This window comes from Gossypium arboreum, chromosome 1 (assembly GCF_025698485.1).
Source record: "Gossypium arboreum isolate Shixiya-1 chromosome 1, ASM2569848v2, whole genome shotgun sequence".
Classification (NCBI taxonomy): Eukaryota; Viridiplantae; Streptophyta; class Magnoliopsida; order Malvales; family Malvaceae; genus Gossypium; species Gossypium arboreum.
In genome coordinates this window covers 8,006,024-8,032,094 of record NC_069070.1, presented here as the reverse complement: position 1 = coordinate 8,032,094, position 26,071 = coordinate 8,006,024, and the positions used below count along the sequence as shown (strand labels likewise).

Genomic DNA, 26,071 nt, shown 5'->3' with positions numbered 1-26,071 from the left:
GAAACCACAAATTCAGGGTAAAAAAAAATAAAATAAAAAATATTTTATTATTATTTTGAGGTTCATGGTATGATTACATGATTGTGTGAAAATTTCGTGATAAAATTCTATTCATAAAGTGCTTAAATTGAGGTTAGGGACTAAATCGAATAATTTGCAAAACTTGCATTCTAGAAATTTTAGTATGAAATTATTTTGGAATATTAATTAGGAGATCTTAAATGGTAATTTGACCAATTTTAAGTTCATGGACAAAATTAGGACATGGAAGGAATTTTGAAAGTTTAGTAAGGAGGGCATTTTGGTCATTTGGTTATTAACATTAATAAAAGGTAAAAAGATGATAAAATTGTATCATCTTCTTCAAGTTACCAGCAGAACCTTACCTCTCTCCATAGCTGGGGTTTCTTCAACTTTCAAGCTTCATAGTAAGTGATTCCAAGCCCCGTTTTTAATGATCTTTACGTTTTTGAAGTCCCGGTAGCTCGATAAAGCTTATGCTAGCAATAATTTAAGTTAGGAATCAAATTTGGAAAAATACCCATAGGTGAAACTTGTGTATTTTGATGTTTTATGATGGAATATGAGGTTTTAAATTATGTTAGACAACTTGTGCTACTTGGTTTTAAGTGAAAACGAGTAAAAGGCTTAATCGGTAAAAATACCTAATAGTCATAAGTACATGTTAGTGTGTGAATTTGATGTTGCCATAGAAGGAAAAATGATCAGCATGTCATAAAACATAAGAAAATAGGATGAAGTTTAATTTACGAGCCTTGGGGCAAAAGTGCAAATATGTGAAAGTTTAGGGGCAAAATGTAATTTTTCCAAAGTTTGAGTAAAGGGTTGTTTTGATAAATGTTGATATTAAATAAGCTAAATTTGCTATTATAGATCAAGAAGAGCGAAATTCGAGAGTAGATCGGGGAAAAGAAAAAGTAAAGGACTAAATTGTAAAGTTTAGTCACATTTTGTATCGAGGTAAGTTTGATAAATAAATGCAATATTATTTTATTTTACATTATTATGGTCAATTTCCAGCATTTATATATTATGTTATGAAAATATTTAAAGTCGAATTTAAGGTGAAGTGACGGAGGAAAAGTGTTAGAAAGCCGGTTGAACCCTAGGAATGTTAGGATATTAGGGTTGACAGGATGAGCAGAAATGAGCCATGTAAGTCCATATTAGAAATATGGCTTTGGAGACAGGATTGAGTCATGTAAGTCCATATTATATATGGCATTGGAGCAGGAATAATTCATGTAAGTCCATGTCAAAGACATGGCATTGGCGAGATATTGATAGACAGAGCGACCTAGTATCCTTAGTATTCCAAGTGGTTCAACGGGTCAGGATCTGAGTTAAATTACAGTGAATTAACAGCAAAGGAAAAGTAGATTATACTTATGAAAAGGAAAGGTCGGGTAGAAAGAAGGTAAGGGAATAAAGAAGAAGATAGAAATTGAGAAGTAAAGAAATTTATGATGTTAGATAATATTATGCATAATTATCCATTATGTTGAATGTTGTGATTTATTTGCTTGTAAGCTTACTAAGCCTAGTGCTTAATCTCTTTATTTTCTTCTTCTTATAGTACTTATCTAGTCACTCGGGGATCGAAGGAAATGTCGAGGCCGATCACACTATCAAAGAAATAACTTCGGTATAATTAGGCGTTTTGTTTTGTGTATGGCATGTATAAAAACTTAGCCACTTTTGGTATAATATGAACAATGAATGATGTGTAAATACTTGCTAGTGATTAGCTAATAAAATGGCCGATGATATGCATGTTTATTAATATGTATGATTGAATGGTGATTATCACATGAAAATTATGAAAAATGTGAAAGTAACCTAAAAACAGATTCAAGTAACAGCAATGACGTAACTTTGAAAAATCACTAAAAATTGTATAAACATAGTTTGAAGATGAATAATATATTAAATTAAATCTTATTATGTCTATTTTCTTATGGAATAAGAAAAATAGGTAAAGGTATTATATTTCATGATATATCTGAGTTTTAGTGAAACAAGGTCAGAGCGATTTCTGAACCCCTGTTTCAACTTTGGAAATTCACCATAAATTGTACAAAACTAATTAGAAGGTATACTTTATATGGTTATAATCCTTGTTGAGTCTAGTTTTAAGAGAAACAAACGGATTAGTGATATGAATTTTGTACAGGAAGAAACATGGTTTGTAGTAACAAGATGTTAGTGCAGTCGAGTTTTGAAACAGGGGAAACTTTAACTAATAAACTGTACTAATTGGCTAAGTCAAAAATTCTAGAAAAAAATTAGTAGATATATATATGAGTCTAGTTTCATGAAAAATTTACGGATCTTAATTTCGAGTTTTTAAACTCGAGAAATGAATTTTTAAGTAACCATGACACAGAAAATAGTTTATTCTGAAAATTAAAATAAGTGATTTAGAGTTGTTTAAAAGGTAAGATAAGTTTAGTAACACCTCAAGCTTGACTCCGGTGATGGTTTCGGGCGTGGGGCGTTACATTTATTGGTATCGAGCAGGTTTAGTCGGTTCTCGGAGCAGTTAGTGTGAGAAAAGTCTAGCTATACATGCCATACTTGTATTTTGATAGTGTGACGACTCTGACGATTTTAAATATTTTGTTTTATTGTAATGGATCCCGAGTGAGCTGGTGATGATGATGTAGAAAGTAATGTCGCCTGCTCCGTAGAAGGGTAGCGCCATCGAGAATAGGCGATGTAGTTAATCGGGGAGGAGTGACTCAAAAGCTCTCTTCCAAGCTTTGAATGATTTGTTTGCCGAGTTCGTTAAATGCGAATCCGGCGATTAGACCTCCACCCCTCATGATTCTCGGGCTACCCATGTAGCTCAAGCTCCCCAATCACAGTGCAGTGATAAGAGAAAAGCCACCAGTTGATAGAATCAGGAAACAAGGGGCAGAAGAGTTCCGAGCAACAAAAGATGATGATGCAGAAAGAGCAGAATTTTGGTTAGAAAATACTATCAGAGTCTTTGATGAGTTATCTTGTACACCCGAGGAATGTATGGAATGTGTAGTATCACTTCTTAGAGACTCACCTACTCTTGGTGGAAGACACTTGTATCGGTTGTACCAAAGGAGAGGTCACTTGGGATTTCTTTCAGGAGGAATTTCGTAAAAAGTACATCAGTCAGAGGTTTATTGACCAGAAGAGAAAGGAATTCCTGGAATTGAAACAAGGTAATATGACGGATCGATGAGATTGTGCTTAAATTATCGGCAACTTAACAAGGTAACAGTAAAGAACAAGTATCCATTGCCTAGAATTGATGATCTGTTTGATCAATTGAAGGAGCTCTTGTTTTTCAAGATAGATTTGAGATCCGGATATTATCAGTTGTGAGTTAAAGAGTCAGATGTCTTGAAGACTGCTTTCCGGACTAGGTATGGTCATTATGAGTTCCTTGTGATGCCATTTTCATGGACTTAATGAACCGAATTTTTAGACCGTACTTGGATAAGTTTGTAGTTTTGTTTATTGATGATATCTTGATTTATTCTCATGATGAGACTGAGCATGCAGAGCATTTGAGAATAGTTTTACAGATTCTGAAAGATAATCAGTTGTATGTCAAGTTCAGCAAAAGTGAGTACTGGTTACAAGAAGTTTGTTTTCTTGGACATATTGTTTCAGGTGAAGGTATTAAGGTTGATCCGAGCAAGATTTCAGCCATTGTTGATTGGAAGCCTCCTAGAAATGTATCAAAAGTTAGAAGTTTTCTTGGTTTTGCTGGATATTATAGGCGATTTGTAGAGGGATTTTCCATGATAGCTACCCCGCTGACAAGATTGCTGCGAAAGGATGTCAAGTTTGAATGGACTGAGAAGTGTCAACAGAGTTTTGACAAGTTAAAAGCATTATTGTAACACTCCGTACCCGAGACTGTTGCCAGAATCGAGCACGAGGCATTACTAAACTTATTCTATCCCTTAAATAGGTTTAAATTGTTTATTTAAGCATTTCGGAATGTACTGCCATTCTGCGTCGTAGTCGCCTAAAAATTCATATCTTGAGTTCTGAAACTCGAAATTAAGATCCATAAATTTTTCCTGAAACTAGACTCATATATCTATCTACTAAATTTTTTCATAGATTTTTGACTTGGCCAATTAGTACAGTTTATTAGTTAAAGTTTCCCCTGTTTCAAAACTCGACTGCACTAACCTCTTGTTACTACGAACCATGTTTCTTCCTGTACAAAATTCATATCACTAAGCCGTTTGTTTCTCTTAAAACTAGACTCAACAAGGATTATAACCATATAAAGTATACCTTCTAATTAGTTTTGTACAATTTATGGTGAATTTCCAAAGTTGAAACAGAGGTTCCAGAAATTGCTCTGACCCTGTTTCACTAAAACTCAGATATATCATGAAATATAATACCTTTACCTATTTTTCTTATTCCATAAGAAAATAGAAATAATAAGATTTAATTTCATATATTATTCATCTTCAAACTATGTTTATGCAATTTTTAGTGATTTTTCAAAGTTACGTCATTGCTGTTACTTGAATCTGTTTTTAGGTTACTTTCACATTTTTCATAATTTTCATGTGATAATCACCATTCAATCATACATATTAATAAACATGCATATCATCGGCCATTTTTATTAGCTAATTACTAGCAAGTATTTACACATCATTCATTGTTCACATTATACCAAAAGTGGCTAGTTTCTATACATGCCATACACAAAACAAAACGTCTAATTATACCGAGTTATTTCTTTGATAGTGTGATCGGCCTCCGACGTTTCCTTCGATCCCGAGTGGCTAGATAAGTACTATAAGAAGAAGAAAATAAAGAGATTAAGCACTAGGCTTAGTAAGCTTACAAGCAAATAAATCACAACATTCAACATAATGGATAATTATGCATAATATCATCTAACATCATAAATTTCTTTACTTCTCAATTTCTATCTTCTTCTTTATTCCCTTACCTTCTTTCTTACGACCTTTCCTTTTCATAAGTATAATCTACTTTTCCTTTGCTGTTAATTCACTGTAATTTAACTCGTATCCTGACCCGTTGAACCACTCGAATACTAAGGATACTAGGGTCGTTCTCGTCTATCAATATCACCGCCAATGCCATGTCTTTGACATGGACTTACATGAATTATTCTGTCTCCAATGCCATATATAATATGGACTTACATGGCTCAATCCTGTCTCCAAAGCCATATTTCTAATATGGACTTACATGGCTCATTTCGTTCGTCTGTCAACCCTAATATCCTAACATTCCTAGGGTTCAACCGGCTTTCTAACACTTTTCCTCTGTCACTTCACCTTAAATTCGACTTTAAATATTTTCATAACATAAATATATAAATGCTGAAATTGACAATAATAATGTAAAATAAAAGAATATTGCATTTATTTACTGTAAACTTACCTCGATACAAAATGTGACTAAACTTTACAATTTAGTCCTTTACTTTTTCTTTTCCCGATCTACTCTCGAATTTCGCTCTTCTTGATCTATAATAGCAAATTTAGCTTATTTAATATCAACATTTATCAAAACAACCCTTTACTCAAACTTTGGCAAAATTACATTTTGCCCTAAACTTTCACATATTTGCACTTTTGCCCCAAGGCTCGTAAATTAAAATTCATCCTATTTTCTTATGTTTTATGACATGCTGATCATTTTTCCTTCTATGGCAACATCAAATTCACACACTAACATGTACTTATGACTATTAGGTATTTTTACCGATTAAGCCTTTTACTCGTTTTCACTTAAAACCAAGTAGCACAAGTTGTCTAACATAATTTAAAACCTCATATTCCATCATAAAACATCAAAATACACAAATTTCACCTATGGGTATTTTTCCAAATTTGATTCCTAACTTAAATTATTGCTAGCATAAGCTTTATCGAGCTCTAGGGACTTCAAAACGTAAAGATCATTAAAAGCGGGCTTGGAATCACTTACTATGAAGCTTGAAAGTTGAAGAAACCCCAGCTATGGAGAGAGGTAAGGTTCTACTGGTAACTTGAAGAAGATGATACAATTTTATCATCTTTTTTACCTTTTTATTAATGTTAATAACCAAATGACCAAAATGCCCCTCCTTACTAAACTTTCAAAAATTCCTTCCATGTTCTAATTTTGTCCATGAACTTAAAATTGGTCAAATTACCATTTAATATCTCCTAATTAATATTCCAAAATAATTTCATGCTAAAAACTTCTAGAATGCAAGTTTTGCAAATTATTCGATTTAGTCCCTAACCTCAATTTAAGCACTTTATGCATAGAATTTTATCACGAAATTTTCACACAATCATGTAATCATACCATGAACCTCAAAATAATAATAAAATATTTTTATTTTATTTTTTTACCTAATTTGTGGTTTCGCAACCCTTTGTTCCATTTAGGCCCTATTTCGAATGTTACATTTCTCCCCTTTAGGGATTTTCGTCCAAAATCTTACTGTGAAGAGATATGGGTACTGTTTTCTCATAGCCTCTTCGGGTTCCCATGTAGCCTCGTCTACCCCATGTCTATTCCATAGTACTTTCACAAGTACAATACTTTTGTTCCTTAATTGCTTTACCTCTCGAGCTAGAATCTTTCTGGGTTCTTCACCGTAAGTCATGTCTGGTGAATCTCAACCTCTGTTTGAGAAATCACATGTGACGGATCTGAGCGATAACGACGTAGCATAGACACATGAAATACATTATGAATCTTCTCTAACTCAATCGGTAAAGCTAACCGATATGCTAATGGTCCGACTCTCTCAATCACTTCAAGCGGTCCAATAAAAGCGTGGACTTAGTTTGCCTTTCTTGCCAAATCGAGAACTTTCTTCCACGGGATACTTTCAAAAAACTTTGTCACCAACTTGATATTCGATCTCTTTTCTTTTTAAATTTGCATACGACTTACACTTCGTCAAGTCGCTTTTAAACAATTTCGATAACTTTCACTTTTCTTCCGTTTCTTTAACTAGATCAACCCGTAAATCGGCTTTCTTTAAGCTCTATCCAATATAAAGGTGTGCGGCAATTACGTCCATACAAAGCTTCATAAGGTGCCATCTTCAAACTTGATGATAACTATTATTGTAGGCAAACTCTACCAATGGTAAGTATTTTTCCCAACTACCTTGAAATTCTAATACACAACATCTAAGCATATCTTCAAGTACACGAATAACTCTCTCTCGTGACCATCGATTCCGAGGGTGAAAAGTCGTACTAAAACTCAACTTCGTACCTAAAGCCTCTTGTAACTTCTTCCGAACCGTGAAGTAAATCTTGGATCTCTATCGAAATGATCGATAATGGCACTCCATGTAGTCTAACTATCTCCGAAATGTATAACTTCGGCCAACTTGTCAAGTGAATAATCCATACGGATTGGGATAAAATGAGTGACTTAGTTAGCTTATCAATCACAACCCATATTGCATCTTTCTTTTTAGTGTTAACGGCAATCACATCACAAAATCCATAGTAACTCTGTCCCATTTCCATTAGGAACTAGCACGAGGTTGCAATAATCCCGAGGGTACCGATGTTCGGCCTTTACTGTTGACAAATCAAGCATCTAGAAACAAACTCGAAATATCTCTTTTCATTCCTACCCACCAATACAATTTCTTCAAATCATTATACATTTTGTACCGCTGGATGAATAGATAAAGAACTGCTATGTGCTTTCTGTAAAATCTTCCGAATAAGCTCATCATTCTTTGGTACACAATTTACGTCTCTAAACATCAAACAACCATCGAACCAATCCAAATCGATTCTATGCCCGACTCACATTGAACTCTTTTAGCTTGTAACTCATTATCATCTTTCGAGCTTCACAAATCTCTTCAAGAAATACCGGTTTAGCTCTAAATTCAGCTAAAATAGAACCATCATCGACATGGCTAAATTGGTATTCAAAGCTCGCAATGTAAATAAAAGTTTCACGCTTAAAGCGTCAAGAACTACATTTGCCTTACAGGTGATAATCAATCACTAACTCATAATCTTTAAGCAATTCCAACCATCTTCTTTGCCTCAAATTCAAATCTTTTGAGTCATCAAGTATTTCAAGCTTTTATGATCGGTAAATATCCAGCACCTTTCACCATACAAATAATGTCTCCAAATCTTCAATGCAAATACAATAGCGACTAGCTCTAAATCATGTGTCGGATAATTTTTCTCATGTGGCTTCAATTGTCTAGAGGCATAAGCAATTACCTTTCCTTCTGCATGAGTACACAAAGAGCCCATTCAAGGATGCATCACATCAATCACAAATTCTTTACCGGTTCTATTTGTACTAAGATAGGAGCTTCCGTCAACAATGCCTTTAACTTGTCAAAACTTTGTTGGCACTTCTCGGTCAATTCAAACTTAACATCCTTCCGTAGCAGGTCTCGTCAGCAGGGTAGCTATCATGGAAAATCCCTCTACAAATCGTCTATAATATCCTGCAAGACCAAGAAAACTTCTAACTTCTGATACATTTCTAGGAGGCTTCCAATCAACAATGGTTGAAATCTTACACGTATCAACCTTAATACCTTCACCCGAGACAATATGTCCAAGAAAACCAACTTCTCGTAACCAGAACTCACTTTTGCTGAACTTGGCATACAACTGATTATCTCTCAGAATTTGTAAAACTGTTCTCAAATGCTCTGCATGCTCGGTCTCATCATGAGAATAAATCAAAATATCATCAATGAACACAACTACAAACTTATCTAAGTATGGTCTAAAAATTTGGTTCATTAAGTCCATAAAAATGGCAGGAGCATTAGTCAAGCCAAATGGCATCACAAGGAACTCATAATGACCATACCTAGTCCGGAAAGCGTCTTGGGACATCGACTCTTTAACTCATGGCGATAGTATCTGGATCTCAAATCTATCTTGGAAAACACAGTTAGCTCCTTCAATTGATCAAACAAATCATCAATTCTAGGCAATGGATACTTGTTCTTTACTGTTACCTTGTTAAGTTGCCGATAATCTATGCACAATCTCATCGATCCGTCTTTTTTTTTCACAAATAGCACTAGTGCACCCCATGGTGAACTACTGGGTCTTACAAAGCCTTTATCTATTAATTCCTGCAACTGAGCTTTCAATTCTTTCAATTCCAATAGAGCCATTCTATAAGGAGCAATAGAAATGGGCGTGGTACCTGGAATCAACTCAATACCAAACTCAACTTCTCTAACAGGAGGCAAACCTGATAGTTCTTCCGGACACACAACGGGAAACTCACATACCACAGGCACTGATTCAATTTTCAATTCTGGATCTTTAGTGTTCAACACAAAAGCAAGATAAGCTTCATACCCTTTTCTCAAGTATTTACGGCGGACATACGAAATTATAGGAAATGAACTATCGACTCTTACGAATTAACCGAAGAATTTCACCATTTTCACACTTCAACTCAATGAATTTCTTTCCACAATTCACTATCACATCATGTGTAGTCAACCAATCCATACCAAGAATCACATCAAACTCATCAAATGGCAATAGCATGAGATCGGTAGGAAAAGCAGTAGCCTCTAATCATTAAAGGACAATTTCTATATACCTTATCTACTAATACATGCTTGCCTAATGGATTCGATACTTTAATCACAAATTCTATAGATTCTATAGGCATACTTATACTAGGCATCAATTTCATACAAACATAAGAATAAGTTGAACCCGGATCAATCAGAGCAATGACATTAATATCATGTAGAGAAAATGTACCCGTAATCACATCGGGGGAGGATGCCTCTTCACGTGCACGAATAGCATAAGTCCTTGCAGGGCTCTAACATCCGGTCTCACAGTAGAATCTCTAGAGGTACCTCATTACTTGCTCCTACTTAGGTTGCCTCGGTGATCGCCTCTAGTAGGAGCATTTAGGATCTAGCACTCTGTGTTACCTCTCGGCTAGCCACTACGGACATTCTTGTACAAAATGGTGCGGAGCACCACATTTATAGCAAACATTTTACTTTCCCGACAAGGACCATAATGAAGTCTACCACACCGTGGACACCACGATCTACACATCGACATTACCTACACTCGTAGTCGAGGTGGTGCGAGCCTTCGGATCCTTAAATCTGCTACCTCTATTCGACTAGATTGCCTGCCGAAAAGCTAGATCCGTAGAAAACTCTCTGGGCCTCTTGGATGTAGCACTGAAATGATCTGCTCATCTGTCTCTTCTTTGTATCTTGTGTCTCTGTCTCAACTTTGCCTTTTCTTTTTAATAGCTCCTCGCCTTACAGGCTCTCTCAACTAAAATAACGAACTCTTTTATTTCTAGGACACCCACCGACGTCGGATATCATCATTTAACCCATCCTCAAACCTTTTATACTGGATAGCCTCTGTGGACACACATTCTTGAGCATATTCTTGAGCGACAAATTCACGCTCATAATCGGTCACAAATCATATTGCCTTGTTTCAATTCCAGAATTCCTTTCTCTTCGGTTAATAAACCTCGGTGATGTACTTTTACGAAATTCTTCTGAAAGAAATCCCAAGTGACCCTCTCTTTGGTACAAGCGATACAAGTGTCTTCCACCGATAATAATTTGAGTCTCTAAGAAGTGATACTACACATTTCATACATTTCTCGGGTGTACAAGATAATTCGTCAAAGACTCGATAGTATTTTCTAACCAAAATTACGCTCTTTCGCATCATCATCTTTTGTTGCTCGAACTCTTACGCCCTTGTTTCTGATTCTATCAATGGTGGTTTTCTCTTACCCTTTGCACTGTGATTGGGAAGCTTGAGCTACATGGGTAGCCTGAGAATCATGAGGGATGAAGGTCTAACTGCGGATTTGTACGAACGAACCCGGCAAACAAATCATTCAAAGCTCGGAAGAGCTTCTCGAGTCACTCCTCCCGATCAACTATTCTGGCCTATTCTCGGATGGCGGCCCTTACGTGGAAGCAGTAGCATTACTTTCTACATCATCATCACCGGCCGCTTGGGATCCATTACTATAAAACAAAATATTTAAAAAAATCGTCGAGAGTCGTCACACTATCAAAATACAAGTATGGCATGTATAGCTAGACTTTTCTCACACTAACTGTTTGAGAACCGACTAAACCTGCTCGATACCAATAAATGTAACACTCCTTACCGAGAGACTGTTGCGAGAATCGAGCACGAGGCATTACTAAACTTATTCTATCCCTTAAATAGGTTTAAATTGTTTATTTAAGCATTTGAATGTCTTGCCATTCTGCGTCGTAGTCGCCTAAAAATTCATATCTTGAGTTCGAAACTCGAAATTAAGATCCATAAATTTTCCTGAAACTAGACTCATATATCTATCTACTAAATTTTTCATAGATTTTGACTTGGCCAATTAGTACAGTTTATTAGTTAAAGTTTAACCTATTTCAAAACTCGACTGCACTAACCTCTTGTTACTACGAACCATGTTTCTTCCTGTACAAAATTCATATCACTAAGCCGTTTGTTTCTCTTAAAACTATACTCAACAAGGATTATAACCATATAAAGTATACCTTCTAATTAGTTTTGTACAATTTATGGTGAATTTACAAAGTTGAAATAGGGGTTCAGAAATTGCTCGACCTGTTTCACTAAAACTCAGATATATCATGAAATATAATACCTTTACCTATTTTTCTTATTCCATAAGAAAATAGAAATAATAAGATTTAATTTCATATATTATTCATCTTCAAACTATGTTTATGCAATTTTAGTGATTTTTCAAAGTTACGTCATTGCTGTTACTTGAATCTGTTTTTAGGTTACTTTCACATTTTCATAATTTTCATGTGATAATCACCATTCAATCATACATATTAATAAACATGCATATCATCGGCCATTTTATTAGCTAATTACTAGCAAGTATTTACACATCATTCATTGTTCATATTATACCAAAAGTGGCTAAGTTTCTATACATGCCATACACAAAACAAAAGCGTCTAATTATCCGAGTTATTTCTTTGATAGTGTGATCGGCCTCAAGCGTTTCCTTCAATCCCCAGTGGCTAGATAAGTACTATAAGAAGAAGAAAATAAAGAGATTAAGCACTAGGCTTAGTAAGCTTACAAGCAAATAAATCACAACATTCAACATAATGGATAATTATGCATAATATCATCTAACATCATAAATTTCTTTACTTCTCAATTTCTATCTTCTTCTTTATTCCCTTACCTTCTTTCTTACGACCTTTCCTTTTCATAAGTATAATCTACTTTTCCTTTGCTGTTAATTCACTGTAGTTTAACTCGTATCTGACCCGTTGAACCACTCGGAATACTAAGGATACTAGGGTCGTTCCTCTCTATCAATATCACGCCAATGCCATGTCTTTGACATGGACTTACATGAATTATTCTGTCTCCAATGCCATATATAATATGGACTTACATGGCTCAATCCTGTCTCCAAAGCCATATTTCTAATATGGACTTACATGGCTCATTTCGTTTACATCTGTCAACCCTAATATCCTAACATTCCTAGGGTTCAACAGGGCTTTCTAACATTTTCCTCTGTCACTTCACCTTAAATTCGACTTTAAATATTTTCATAACATAAATATATAAATGCTGAAATTGACAATAATAATGTAAAATAAAAGAATATTGCATTTATTTCTGTAAACTTACCTCGATACAAAATGTGACTAAACTTTACAATTTAGTCCTTTACTTTTCTTTTCCCGATCTACTCTCGAATTTCGCTCTTCTTGATCTATAATAGCAAATTTAGCTTATTTAATATCAACATTTATCAAAACAACCCTTTACTCAAACTTTGGAAAAATTACATTTTTGCCCCTAAACTTTCACATATTTGCACTTTTCCCCAAGGCTCGTAAATTAAACTTCATCCTATTTTCTTATGTTTTATGACATGCTGATCATTTTTCCTTCTATGGCAACATCAAATTCACACACTAACATGTACTTATGACTATTAGGTATTTTCTGGATTAAGCCTTTTACTCGTTTTCACTTAAAACCAAGTAGCACAAGTTGTCTAACATAATTTAAAACCTCATATTCCATCATAAAACATCAAAATACACAAATTTCACCTATGGGTATTTTTCCAAATTTGATTCTAACTTAAATTATTGCTAGCATAAGCTTTATCGAGCTACCGGGACTTCAAAACGTAAAGATCATTAAAAGCGGGCTTGGAATCACTTACTATGAAGCTTGAAAGTTGAAGAAACCCCAGCTATGGAGAGAGGTAAGGTTCTGCTGGTAACTTGAAGAAGATGATACAATTTTATCATCTTTTTACCTTTTATTAATGTTAATAACCAAATGACCAAAATGCCCTCCTTACTAAACTTTCAAAAATTCCTTCCATGTCCTAATTTTGTCCATGAACTTAAAATTGGTCAAATTACCATTTAATATCTCCTAATTAATATTCCAAAATAATTTCATACTAAAACTTCTAGAATGCAAGTTTTGCAAATTATTCGATTTAGTCCCTAACCTCAATTTAAGCACTTTATGCATAGAATTTTATCACGAAATTTTCACACAATCATGTAATCATACCATGAACCTCAAAATAATAATAAAATATTTTTTATTTTATTTTTTTTTACCCTGAATTTGTGGTTTCGCAACCACTATTCCGTTTAGGCCCTATTTCGGAATGTTACAATTGTTGACTAAAGCTCCTGTTTTAGTGCAACTAGAACCAGGTAAGGAGTTTGTGATTTACAGTGATGCGTCCATGAATGGACTTGGTTGTGTACTTATGCAGGAAGGGAAGGTAATTGCTTATGCCTCTAGACAACTAAAGCCACATGAGAAGAACTATCCGACACATGATTTAGAGCTAGCGCCATTGTTTTTCTTGTTGAAGATTTGGAGACATCATTTGTACGGTGAGAAGTGCCACATATTCACTGATCACAAAAGTTTGAAATATTTGATGACTCAAAAAGATTTGAATTTGAGGCAAAGAAGATGGTTAGAGTTGATTAAAGATTATGAGCTAGTGATCGATTATCACTCAGGTAAGGCAAACGTTGTTGCTGATGCTTTGAGTAGGAAATCTTTATTTGCATTAAGAGCTTTGAACACTAGTCTAGCCTTATCAGATGATGGTTTTATCTTAGCTGAGTTGAGAGCTAAACCGATGTTTCTTGAAGAAATTTGTGAAGCTCAAAAAAATGACAGTGAGTTGTTAGCCAAAAGAGATCGGTCTTGAGTCGGATGTAGAGTCGATTTTGGATCGATTCGGACGGTTGTTTGATGTTCCGAGACAGGGTATGCATACCGAAGAATGATGAGCTTATTCGAAAGATTTTACAGGAAGCACATAGTAGTTCTTTGTCTATTCATCCAGGTAGTATAAAGATGTATAATGATTTAAAAAAATGTACTGGTGGGTAGGAATGAAAAGGACATTTGAGTTTGTTTTAGATGTTTGATCTGTCGGCGGTAAAGGTCGAACATCGGTACCTTCAGTTTATTGCGACTGTGCTAGTCCACGAGTGGAAATGGGATCGAGTTACTATGGATTTTGTGACAGGATTGCCGTTTACGAGAAAGAAAGATGCAGTATAGGTTGTGATTGATAAGTTAACGAAGTCGGCTCATTTTATCCCAGTTCGTATGGATTATTCACTTGACAAGTTGGCCGAGTTGTATATGTCAGAGATAGTCAAACTACACAGGGTACCATTATCGATCATTTTAGACAGAGATCCAAGATTTACTTCACGGTTTTGGAAGAAATTACGAAGGCTTTGGGCACAAAGTTGAGCTTTAGTCTGACTTTCCACCCTCAAACCGACGGTCGATCGAGAGAGTTATTCAGTACTTGAAGATATGCTTAGATGTTGTGTCTTTGGAATTTCAAGGCGTTGGGAAAAATATTTACCATTAGTAGAGTTTGCCTACAATAATAGTTATCAATCGAGTTTGAAGATGGCACCTTATGAAGCTTTGTATGGACGTAAATCCGCACACCTTTATATTGGATGAGCTTAAAGAAAGCCGATTCTGGGTTGATCTAGTTAAAAAGCGGAAGAAAAAGTGAAAGTTATCGAAATTGTTTAAAAGCGACTTGAGATGCATGAAGTCGTATGCTGATTTAAAAGAAAAGAGATCGAATATCAAGTTGGTGACAAAGTTTTTTGAAAGTATCCCCGTGGAAGAAAGTTCTCAGATTTGGCAAGAAAGGCAAACTAAGTCCACGTTTTATTGGACCGTTTGAAGTGATTGAGAGAGTCGGACCATTAGCATATCGGTTAGCTTTACCGATTGAGTTAGAAGATTCATAATGTATTTCATGTGTCTATGCTACGTCGTTATCGTTCAGATCCGTCACATGTGATTTCTCAAGCAGAGGTTGAGATTGACGAGACATGACTTACGGTGAAGAACCCAGTAAAGATTCTAGCTCGAGAGGTAAAGCAATTAAGGAACAAAAGTATTGTACTTGTGAAAGTACTATGGAATAGACATGGGGTAGACGAGGCTACATGGGAACCCGAAGAGGCTATGCGAAAACAGTACCCATATCTCTTCACAGGTAAGATTTTCGGGACGAAAATCCCTAAAGGGGGGGAGAAATGTAACATTCTGAAATAGGGCCTAAACGGAACAGTGGTTGCGAAACCACAAATTCAGGGTAAAAAAATAAAATAAAAAATATTTTATTATTATTTTGAGGTTCATGGTATGATTACATGATTGTGTGAAAATTTCGTGATAAAATTCTATGCATAAAGTGCTTAAATTGAGGTTAGGGACTAAATCGAATAATTTGCAAAACTTGCATTCTAGAAGTTTTTAGTATGAAATTATTTTGGAATATTAATTAGGAGATATTAAATGGTAATTTGACCAATTTTAAGTTCATGGACAAAATTAGGACATGGAAGGAATTTTAAAAGTTTAGTAAGGAGGGCATTTTGGTCATTTGGTTATTAACATTAATAAAAGGTAAAAAGATGATAAAATTGTATCATCTTCTTCAAGTTACCAGCAGAACCTTACCTCTCTCCATAGCTGGGGTTTCTTCAACTTTCAAGCTTCATAGTAAGTGATTCCAAGCCCGCTTTTAATGATCTTTACGTTTTGAAGTCCCGTAGCTCGATAAAGCTTATGCTAGCAATAATTTAAGTTAGGAATCAAATTTGGAAAAATAACCATAGGTGAAATTTGTGTATTTTGATGTTTTATGATGGAATATGGGGTTTTAAATTATGTTAGACAACTTGTGCTACTTGGTTTTAAGTGAAAGCGAGTAAAAGACTTAATCGGTAAAAATACCTAATAGTCATAAGTACATGTTAGTGTGTGAATTTGATGTTGCCATAGAAGGAAAAATGATCAGCATGTCATAAAACATAAGAAAATAGGATGAAGTTTAATTTACGAGCCTTGGGGCAAAAGTGCAAATATGTGAAAGTTTAGGGGCAAAATGTAATTTTTCCAAAGTTTGAGTAAAGGGTTGTTTTGATAAATATTGATATTAAATAAGCTAAATTTGCTATTATAGATCAAGAAGAGCGAAATTGAGAGTAGATCGGGAAAAGAAAAGTAAAGGACTAAATTGTAAAGTTTAGTCACATTTTGTATCGAGGTAAGTTTACAGTAAATAAATGCAATATTCTTTTATTTTACATTATTATTGTCAATTTCAGCATTTATATATTATGTTATGAAAATATTTAAAGTCGAATTTAAGGTGAAGTGACAGAGGAAAAGTGTTAGAAAGCCCGGTTGAACCCTAGGAATGTTAGGATATTAGGGTTGTGAGATGAACGAAATGAGCCATGTAAGTCCATATTAGAAATATGGCTTTGGAGACAGGATTGAGCCATGTAAGTCCATATTATATATGGCATTGGAGACAGAATAATTCATGTAAGTCCATATCGAAGACATGGCATTGGCGGGATATTGATAGCGAGAAGCGACCTAGTATCCTTAGTATTCCGAGTGGTTCAACGGGTCAGGATACTGAGTTAAATTACAGTGAATTAACAGCAAAGGAAAAGTAGATTATACTTATGAAAAGGAAAGGTCGTAAGAAAGAAGGTAAGGGAATAAAGAAGAAGATAGAAATTGAGAAGTAAAGAAATTTATGATGTTAGATGATATTATGCATAATTATCCATTATGTTGAATGTTGTGATTTATTTGCTTGTAAGCTTACTAAGCCTAGTGCTTAATCTCTTTATTTTCTTCTTCTTATAGTACTTATCTAGTCACTCGGGGATCGAAGGAAATGTCGGAGGCCGATCACACTATCAAAGAAATAACTCGGTATAATTAGGCGTTTTGTTTTGTGTATGGCATGTATAGAAACTTAGCCACTTTTGGTATAATATGAACAATGAATGATGTGTAAATACTTGCTAGTGATTAGCTAATAAAATGGCCGATGATATGCATGTTTATTAATATGTATGATTGAATGGTGATTATCACATGAAAATTATGAAAATGTGAAAGTAACCTAAAAACAGATTCAAGTAACAGCAATGACGTAACTTTGAAAAATCACTAAAATTGTATAAACATAGTTTGAAGATGAATAATATATGAAATTAAAGCTTATTATGTCTATTTTCTTATGGAATAAGAAAAATAGGTAAAGGTATTATATTTCATGATATATCTGAGTTTTAGTGAAACAAGGTCAGAGCGATTTCTAGAACCCCTGTTTCAACTTTGGAAATTCACCATAAATTGTACAAAACTAATTAGAAGGTATACTTTATATGGTTATAATCCTTGTTGAGTCTAGTTTTAAGAGAAACAAACGGCTTAGTGATATGAATTTTGTACAGGAAGAAACATGGTTCGTAGTAACAAGATGTTAGTGCAGTCGAGTTTTGAAACAGGGGAAACTTTAACTAATAAACTGTACTAATTGGCTAAGTCAAAAATTCTAGAAAAAAATTAGTAGATATATATATGAGTCTAGTTTCATGAAAAATTTACGGATCTTAATTTCGAGTTTTGAAACTCGAGAAATGAATTTTTAAGTAACCATGACGCAGAAAAACAGTTTATTCTGAAAATTAAAATAAGTGATTTAGAGTTGTTTAAAAGGTAAGATAAGTTTAGTAACACCTCAAGCTTGACTCCGGTGATGGTTTCGGGCGTGGGGGCGTTACATTTATTTTTATTTTGAAACTCATGGTGTAATTAGTTATATGCTTAGAACTAATTTAAATCAAAATTTTTAAAAATATTTATATTTATCAATTTTGATTCGAATAATAAAACTTGAAAATTGAAGTAAATCACATAATTTTATTTATTAAATTTTACTTACAATTCTTGATAAATCATTTGATTATTCTATTTGACATAGTTTTGATCCAAAAGTTGTTTAGATTTAATTTAATCTTAGATGGATGTTGGTCATTTTAAGGATTGTTAAGATTTGATTATGAAAACGAGTTTGAAAAGATACTTGAAAATTTAATTTTATTTGGATTCAAAAGTCTTCTAGATTTGATTTGAATAAATGAAGTTTACTTCGAGGCTTGTTGGTATTTTATCTTGACAATTAATTTGGATCCAAAGGTCTTTAACACTTGATCTTGGATGATTGACTTTGCTTAAAAGGTTGTTGAGATTCGTTCTACAGAAATGAATTTTATCTTATTTGTGTTGATTCAATTAGATTGGAAAGAGCTTTGATCCAAGGATCTTTAACCCTTAATATTGGATGGATGGCTCCACTTTAGGGGTCTTCTAAACTTTATCTTGGAAACGAGCTTAGGTTCCTCTATGTTAATTGAATAGGATCGGAAAGCATCATTCATCAAAATTCGTTAAGAGTTATTTGATTTATTTAGAGATTTCTTGTCTTCAAAATATTATCATCATACTTCAATTTCTACTTTTTGAACTTTTGAATTATTGTATTGAATGGCTTGGAGGTGCCTCTTTATAGTGTCAATAGTTAAGTAAAAAAAAATTCTTGTAGAATATAACCTCTTCATTTGAGTGATCCTAAAAAATTAAACTCTTTTATTTATTATTTATATCATATTAATTTAATTTAATTAGAGAAAATAATAATTTATTATTATCACTTAATTAATTTAATTTAATTAATTATAATATAAATTTTATTATTTATCTCTTGATTTTATTTAAATTAATTAGAAAAATACAATGACATAACATGTGATGTCATCATTTTAACACATGATAATTTTAGTTTGACATGTGACCCTTCGTAATTGGTTCCAAAATTTCTTCCTCTATAGTATTAAAAGTTATTCTATATTAATATTTCCATATGTTAAAAATTGTGAAATCAGATGGATAAAGTTACACTGATATTAATTTTAAAAACTGGGAAGCTTATAATTAAGAATCTGGAATCTAATTCCACCTTATCATCGGTCAGATTACGGGCCTTCGCTCATTTTCATGCCCAAAAGCTAACCCTACTGTATGTCTATAGACTTTTACTTGGAAAAGAACCTAATTTGCAGCCTTAATATATTCATCTAACTCTACTCACCATAGTTCGCCCAAAAGGAAAAGTGCAATTCCGTGTATAAAGAGAAATATGATTCCTTAAATAAAAATACTGTTATATGATCAATGAAATATCTTTATTTACCAAAACTTTATTTTAAAAAAATCAGAACCCTTATTATTCAATCTAAAAGACAAAGGATGAAGTTCCAAGTTTTGAGCTCACGTAACCAAAACTTTTTACCTTGTATAATTGCACATGCAAATCTGACACCAATAAGATGCTAACAGTAGTATAGCTTTTTATATAGCTTCCCACAGAAAAGTAGGGTTAATAATGAAGTGCAAATGCAGCTTCCATCGTGTACCTCCGATACGTGGATGGATTCATTCGCTTTGACTCTTGTTTCAAGGATTAGGGCTCTTGTTTTTGTAACTTTTAAAGATTTGGGGGTGGGCTTTAAACCACAATCACTGACCTAATTTTATTTTGCTTGATCCTAATTACTTTTACAAAATTATTTAATACTGAAATTAACACAAGAAATAGTAGAAAAGAGTAGAACTTGCCTTCCAATCATATGGGATATCATCAATGAAGTTAGGACAAGTACCTAATCCTATAAGTGACTCAATAATTCTCTAGTGGAGGTTTCTAAGCTTTAATTGCTGCTGATACGCCTAGAAAAGGTTTAATTCACTATTCAGTCCTTAAATTACATTCATTGTCTCATTTTGATACTCTTTTTTTTTGTTTTGATTTTCCCCCCAAAAAACTAAAGTGGATGACATCATTTGACATGTGTCACGTTCTTATTGGCAGAAATTAAACTTTCTGGGGTAAATAAGGACAAAATAATAGTTTAAATACTAAAATGAACCAAAAAATAAGTATAAAAAAAAACTGATATAATTTAAGAGCTAATTTGTGAATTTAACCTATAGAAGAATACAATAATTTCCGACTTCGATTATACAACTAAAAGTAGTGGGGTATAATTGATGGCTAACATTATCCATATAAAGTGTGCTTTATCCCTTTTTTTTCCTTTTGGAAACATAAAGTTATTCCATCACTCATTGCCTTATAATCTTGCCTACAAATTTGAGTCCAAAATCTTAATGAACTCCTTTTTGGGTAATTTAGCTCATAAGGCCCAAACCTAGGTTGAAATTGTGTATGCAATTGAAACTACATTCAATGAAGAAAAAAAAAATCAAGATTTCGTTTTGATCTCTATACTATACTCAAATTTAAGGTTTAGTTTTTATATTTTAATGATATTATTTGATCCTCTATTTATAATGTAATTACTTAATTTATATAAATCAATATCATGAACTATTTTTTTCAAATGTTGGTGTTTCATTATAAAAAAGATCCATATGAACATGATGAGATGGAAAGATTATTTTTAGAAAAAATCATATAATCATTTTAACTAAAATAATTAACGATATTACATATTTAAAATAACTAATGATATTATATAAATAAATATTATATCATACTAAATTAAAATATATAGACTAAATCTCAAACTATGATGATATTAAAACACAAAACTATAATTTGACCATTCAAAAAGGGCTTGAAACATGATGCTTTTCCCCACATCCAAATAGGGAAAAGAAATGGAAGTCTTTGCTTTTTTGGTTTGTGCTTTTAAGATTAATATTATCATTTATAATGGCGTATGTAATAGGTGTTTTCTATTATGGTAATTTATATAATTCGTCATTCAACTTTTATAATTTTTTACTTTTAGCATCAAAAATAAAAATTTTACAAATTCGGGACAACTATTTAACAACCCTTTTCATTTTTGTAATTCAACTTTAATAAGTTTTGATCACATCCGTTAGATAAATTGGTTTTTCCTATAATAAGAAAAACCTCAGATTGTAAAATCCCATGTTTTTTTCCTTTTACTGAAAAAATAAAATTAATTCTAAAAAGGGAAAAGTAAAGTAAAGTGAAAAGATAAAATTGATTTTCCCTATGAAAATCTAAGTTTTTCCTATAAAAACTTAGGTAATTCCGTATAAAACCACAAGCTATTCCTTTTACTAAAAAACTAAAACTAAATCTAAAAAGTAAAAGTAAAATTAGTTTTTGAAAAGAAAAATGAGTAATCAAAATGAAAACCTATTAAAGTTAGGAGACTGAATTGAGTGTAAATAACATTGAATTAATGGAGGATGATCAAAATGAAAACTTATTAAAGTTGGTAACTAAAAAAAAACAATTGTTAAAATCAATGCCCGGTTTGTAAAATCTTTTATTTCAATGTTCAAAATAAAAACTTATGAAAAATAAATGACGAACTATGTAATTTGTCATTTCTATTACTTTAGACAAGAATCGTCTCTTCCTAATTTGTTTTCCATAATATTAATGTTTTAAATTTAATGATTTTTATTCGATGCAGATAATGTATAATTCTATATAGTTTTGGCACAAATTTAGTAATTATTTTCACTTTGGTATTTATACTTTTTTTAGTCCAACTTCTCACTTTGATTTAATAATTAAATCTATTTTGGTTCTTAAACTTGAAAATTAAAAAATTCAGTTGATAATATAGTGCAATCTTAGAGTGTCACATCCAGTGTTTTGAAAATTAAATTGATTCAACATATTTAGCTGTTGATTTTTATCCTAGTTTTCAATTTCTATCAATTTCAAGTATGTTCTGATTCAACATATTTAGCTGCTGATTTTTATCCTAGTTTTCAATTTCTATCAATTTCAAGTATGTTCTGATTCAATTCATTCAACCCCTTTGTTCGGACCATTATATCAATGGATTCTCGATCCAATTAGTCCGACTCACTCACTTGATCTTGTTCCAATAACATTGGCCACATCATCAAACCTTAATGGAATCCAAGTTCAAGGACCAAAATAGATCTAATTGCCAAGTTTAGGTTCCAAAGTGGACAAAAAAAAAGTACAAATACCAAAGTGAACTTAGTTACCAAGTTCAAGGGTCAAAAATTATATTATCCATTTTATATATACTATAAGTGAATTAAGGATAAAGCTATTTGAATTTATTTTTTTTAAATCTTTTGATAATGTATTTGATTTATGGATGATATTGTTATATCTTACCTCAATTTGGATTCAGTTGGACCTTTTATTAGATCACTCAAAACTCACTAAATAGAATAATTTGATAAAAACTCTCACTTATCTATAAATACCTCCAAGATACCTCAATCATGATATTGCAACAACATACCATTCCTCTCAATGACTTTATTATTGAAATGTAGGGTGTACATTAGAGAACAAGAAGGTTGCTTCTGTATATTTTAATGACATGTATGTTTTGATCCACATTAAAGCTTAGACTGAAACCCTATGTTGTAGGATGAGTTCTACTACTGATCTAATTAGGCTACCTCAGCTGGATTCAATTAACTATATACGTATGTACATGTATATCTACATTTGCACATTCAAACTGATTGTTGTATACGTGTAACCTCTGGGTGGATAATATTGCATCAAGAAAATTGAACAAGACTCAATCTCTTCTAATTCAATCATTATCGGTAAGGCAGGACACCATCTCTCATGTCTGATTTTCATATAGAATCTAGTTACATGGAAAATGTTAATTGGGTCTAATTTTTAGTACAGTGAAGATTAAAGCCATAGATGTTGCAAAGGTTCTATAAAGATGTTAAAGCATTCGGGTATATACATACATATATATTATATTCAGTTTTATACTAATAATAATAAAGTGGTAAAGGAAGGAAACACGAGGGGTTCCCCACAAGGTGCAACAACCCCTGCATGCATATACACCATTTTATAAAAAAATAATAATGATAAGTGAATTATGAAATAAAAATGAGAGATGAAACTCGCGGGGGTGACATGCGTGTATATTTTTATTAAAAGAAAAAGATTGGAATGGCAAAGGAGAACTTACGGGGTATCCCCTTGTGTATGTATGCATATATTAAGTATTTATTTATGAAATGAAACCCAATTGAAAGGTTCTCACGAGTACACTCCATACCTCGTATGCATATATATTTTGTGGTTATAAAAAGAAAAAGAAAAATGATAATACAGGAAAAGCAAAGGCCCACGAGAGGTTTATAGCAGGTGCCACGAACAATTACCACCCACTATTGCAGATGCTTCGATCTGCTGCCGCTAAGTATTCTCAATTTTGCCTTTAATTGTTGCTGACCATTGGTTTTCGGTTTGGACAGTTACCGCCGGATGTCTCTATTCTCACATCTACGAGTGGTTGCAGCTTATGCAATAGCCAAATCATAGCAAAATTTTAAGGGCGGAATAAAATTTTAAATTTTTTATAGTTTATGTCTTTATAATTTTTAAAAAATTAAATTAAATTTTTATAATTTTAAGGTGTCAAAGTATAATTTTATATTTAATAATTTAAAATTAAAAAAAATCAATGACCTAAATAGAAATTTTCTATTTTAGGGGTCAGGCCCTTGCCAGCCCCCTATATCAGCCTATGGCCTTATGAGCGGTTACCATATGAAATCTTATTTTCACATCCTCAAACGGTTACGCCCCTCGAACAGTAAAAACCAGATTGCTTATATATACCTACTTATATATGAATATGACAAAGAACTGACAAGAGATTCTCGTGAATGGTTCTACCCCTTACATATATGTATATTGTAATTTGTTAGACAAAGTGAACTTGTGAGGGACTCCCATGAATATATGTATATTCACTAATTCTAATAGAAAAATGAATTCATTTTATACAATTAAGTCATTTTTGATATTTTTATAAAATTATCTCTAATGTTTTAATTTTGTACAATTTAGTCCCTCAGCCCAAAACATGCAAATTAACCATTTTATTCAATTTAATCATTTGTAACCCTACTAAAGCCCATATTTATCATAATTTGAAATATTTTTCATAAATTAGTCCCTAAACTTGAAAATCATAAAAATTACTCAACAAAATACTTATATTTAACAACCAAGCTTTATAATCTATCATAAAATTTCAAAAACATCACCAAATCATAAATAGCAAAATTCAAAATATTTAACAATTTTATAAATTAGTCCATAAGTTAACTAGATTAAGCTATTAGGATATCAAAAATATAAAATTACTAAAAATGGGCTAAAATAACATACCCATGCAAAGTTTGGAAGCTTGGTCGAATTTCTCATTAGTTCATCCATGGTGCACTCGGTTGGACGAAGAAAATGATAAAAGATGATGAATTTGATTCATTTATTTTATATTTCTTTCATGTTTTATTATTAAATTCAAATTATAATTGTAAAACCCAATTTTTGCCCGGTCCAAATACCCAATTATAGCCCATATACACATAAAAGCAAAAATAATTAAAACAAAAAAGAAACCAATCCCAAATTTAAACAAGCCCAAATTGTAGTGGCCCAACTCCCTAGCTGGCCTAAATGGCCTAAGCCAATAACATAAAATTCCAACAACACTAAGAGTTCTGAAAGCAGTTGGCGCTGTAGCCCCCATGATCAGCTTCCCACGCACGTCGGCACGCCCACACGCGACCTCTATCTCGCGCATCCATGCCCCACGATCGTGCACTCCTCCACGACATCACAACACCTGCAATTAGAGCAAAGAAAAAGGAAGATAATGTATGGTTTTTGGCTATAAAAGCCTTCAATTTTTCATTGTAAAGGGGGGGTTCTCTTTCTACGAATACAATAGTGGAAATATATATGAAATCAAATACAAGCAGAGACCAAAAGCAATAATATTTGTAAAAGGTGATTTTTTAGTTTCTTTCCCTTTTTGAATTTGTTATTATTCTTTCATTTTCTTCTTGCGTGAGAGAAACATTAGGAGAGAGAGGGAGACTCACCGGAGTCACGTCGTGCTCGCGTCGACGAAGGGAGACTCACCGGAGTCACGGCGGCGGTTGGGTGAACCATTGGTGGCCTTTTCGGCTGGAAGACAAAAGGGATAGTAAGGGAGAATAAGGAATTTCATAAAACATTTTTGGGTTTCTTTTTTTAAAAAATAAAGGTTAAAACGTTTTTTGACAGAAAAAAAAAAAAAAAGGGGTTTTAATGGTTAATAAAAGGAAATGGCATTGGGGGAAGGAACAGACAGCTTTTTTGACTTGGTTCATGCGCATGATTTCTCTAAATGGATAATTTCCGCGTTTAGTCCCCCTCCCTTGCACTACTGTCTAATTAAGCCATATTTGTTTTTTATTTCTTTTAAATTATCCCTGGGACTTGCGCATATTTTCATTTTAATCCGCGCTGAAACAACACGTTTGGGGGTCTAGTTTATTTTCAGTTTTAGTCCCAAGCGTTTATACGCGTTTGTTTTGGTCCACGATTCTATTTCAATGATTTACTTTTTTATAAAATATCCCTTTTATTTTAATTTTATTTTAATTGAGTTTTCCATAATTCACTTTTTCTTAAAAAGGTTCATTTAACATTTTTTATTTTCTTTATTTATTTGTATATATGTATTTTAAATAATTTTGACAAT

General features: G+C 32.9%; 2 long non-coding RNA genes across 2 annotated transcripts; one reads left to right on the top strand and one right to left on the bottom strand.

Moving 5' to 3' along the window:
* The first annotated feature begins 348 nt into the window (after positions 1-348).
* LOC128291779 (uncharacterized) lies at positions 349-17,485 on the top strand. Its single transcript, XR_008281665.1, has 3 exons — positions 349-428; positions 895-981; positions 17,298-17,485. It is a non-coding gene; the product is annotated as an uncharacterized LOC128291779 (long non-coding RNA).
* Positions 17,486-24,781: 7,296 nt separating this feature from the next.
* LOC128291776 (uncharacterized) lies at positions 24,782-25,806 on the bottom strand. The gene is made up of 2 exons (XR_008281653.1): positions 25,428-25,806; positions 24,782-25,168 (listed from the first exon to the last, which is right to left on the bottom strand). It is a non-coding gene; the product is annotated as an uncharacterized LOC128291776 (long non-coding RNA).
* Between the last annotated feature and the right edge of the window lie 265 nt (positions 25,807-26,071).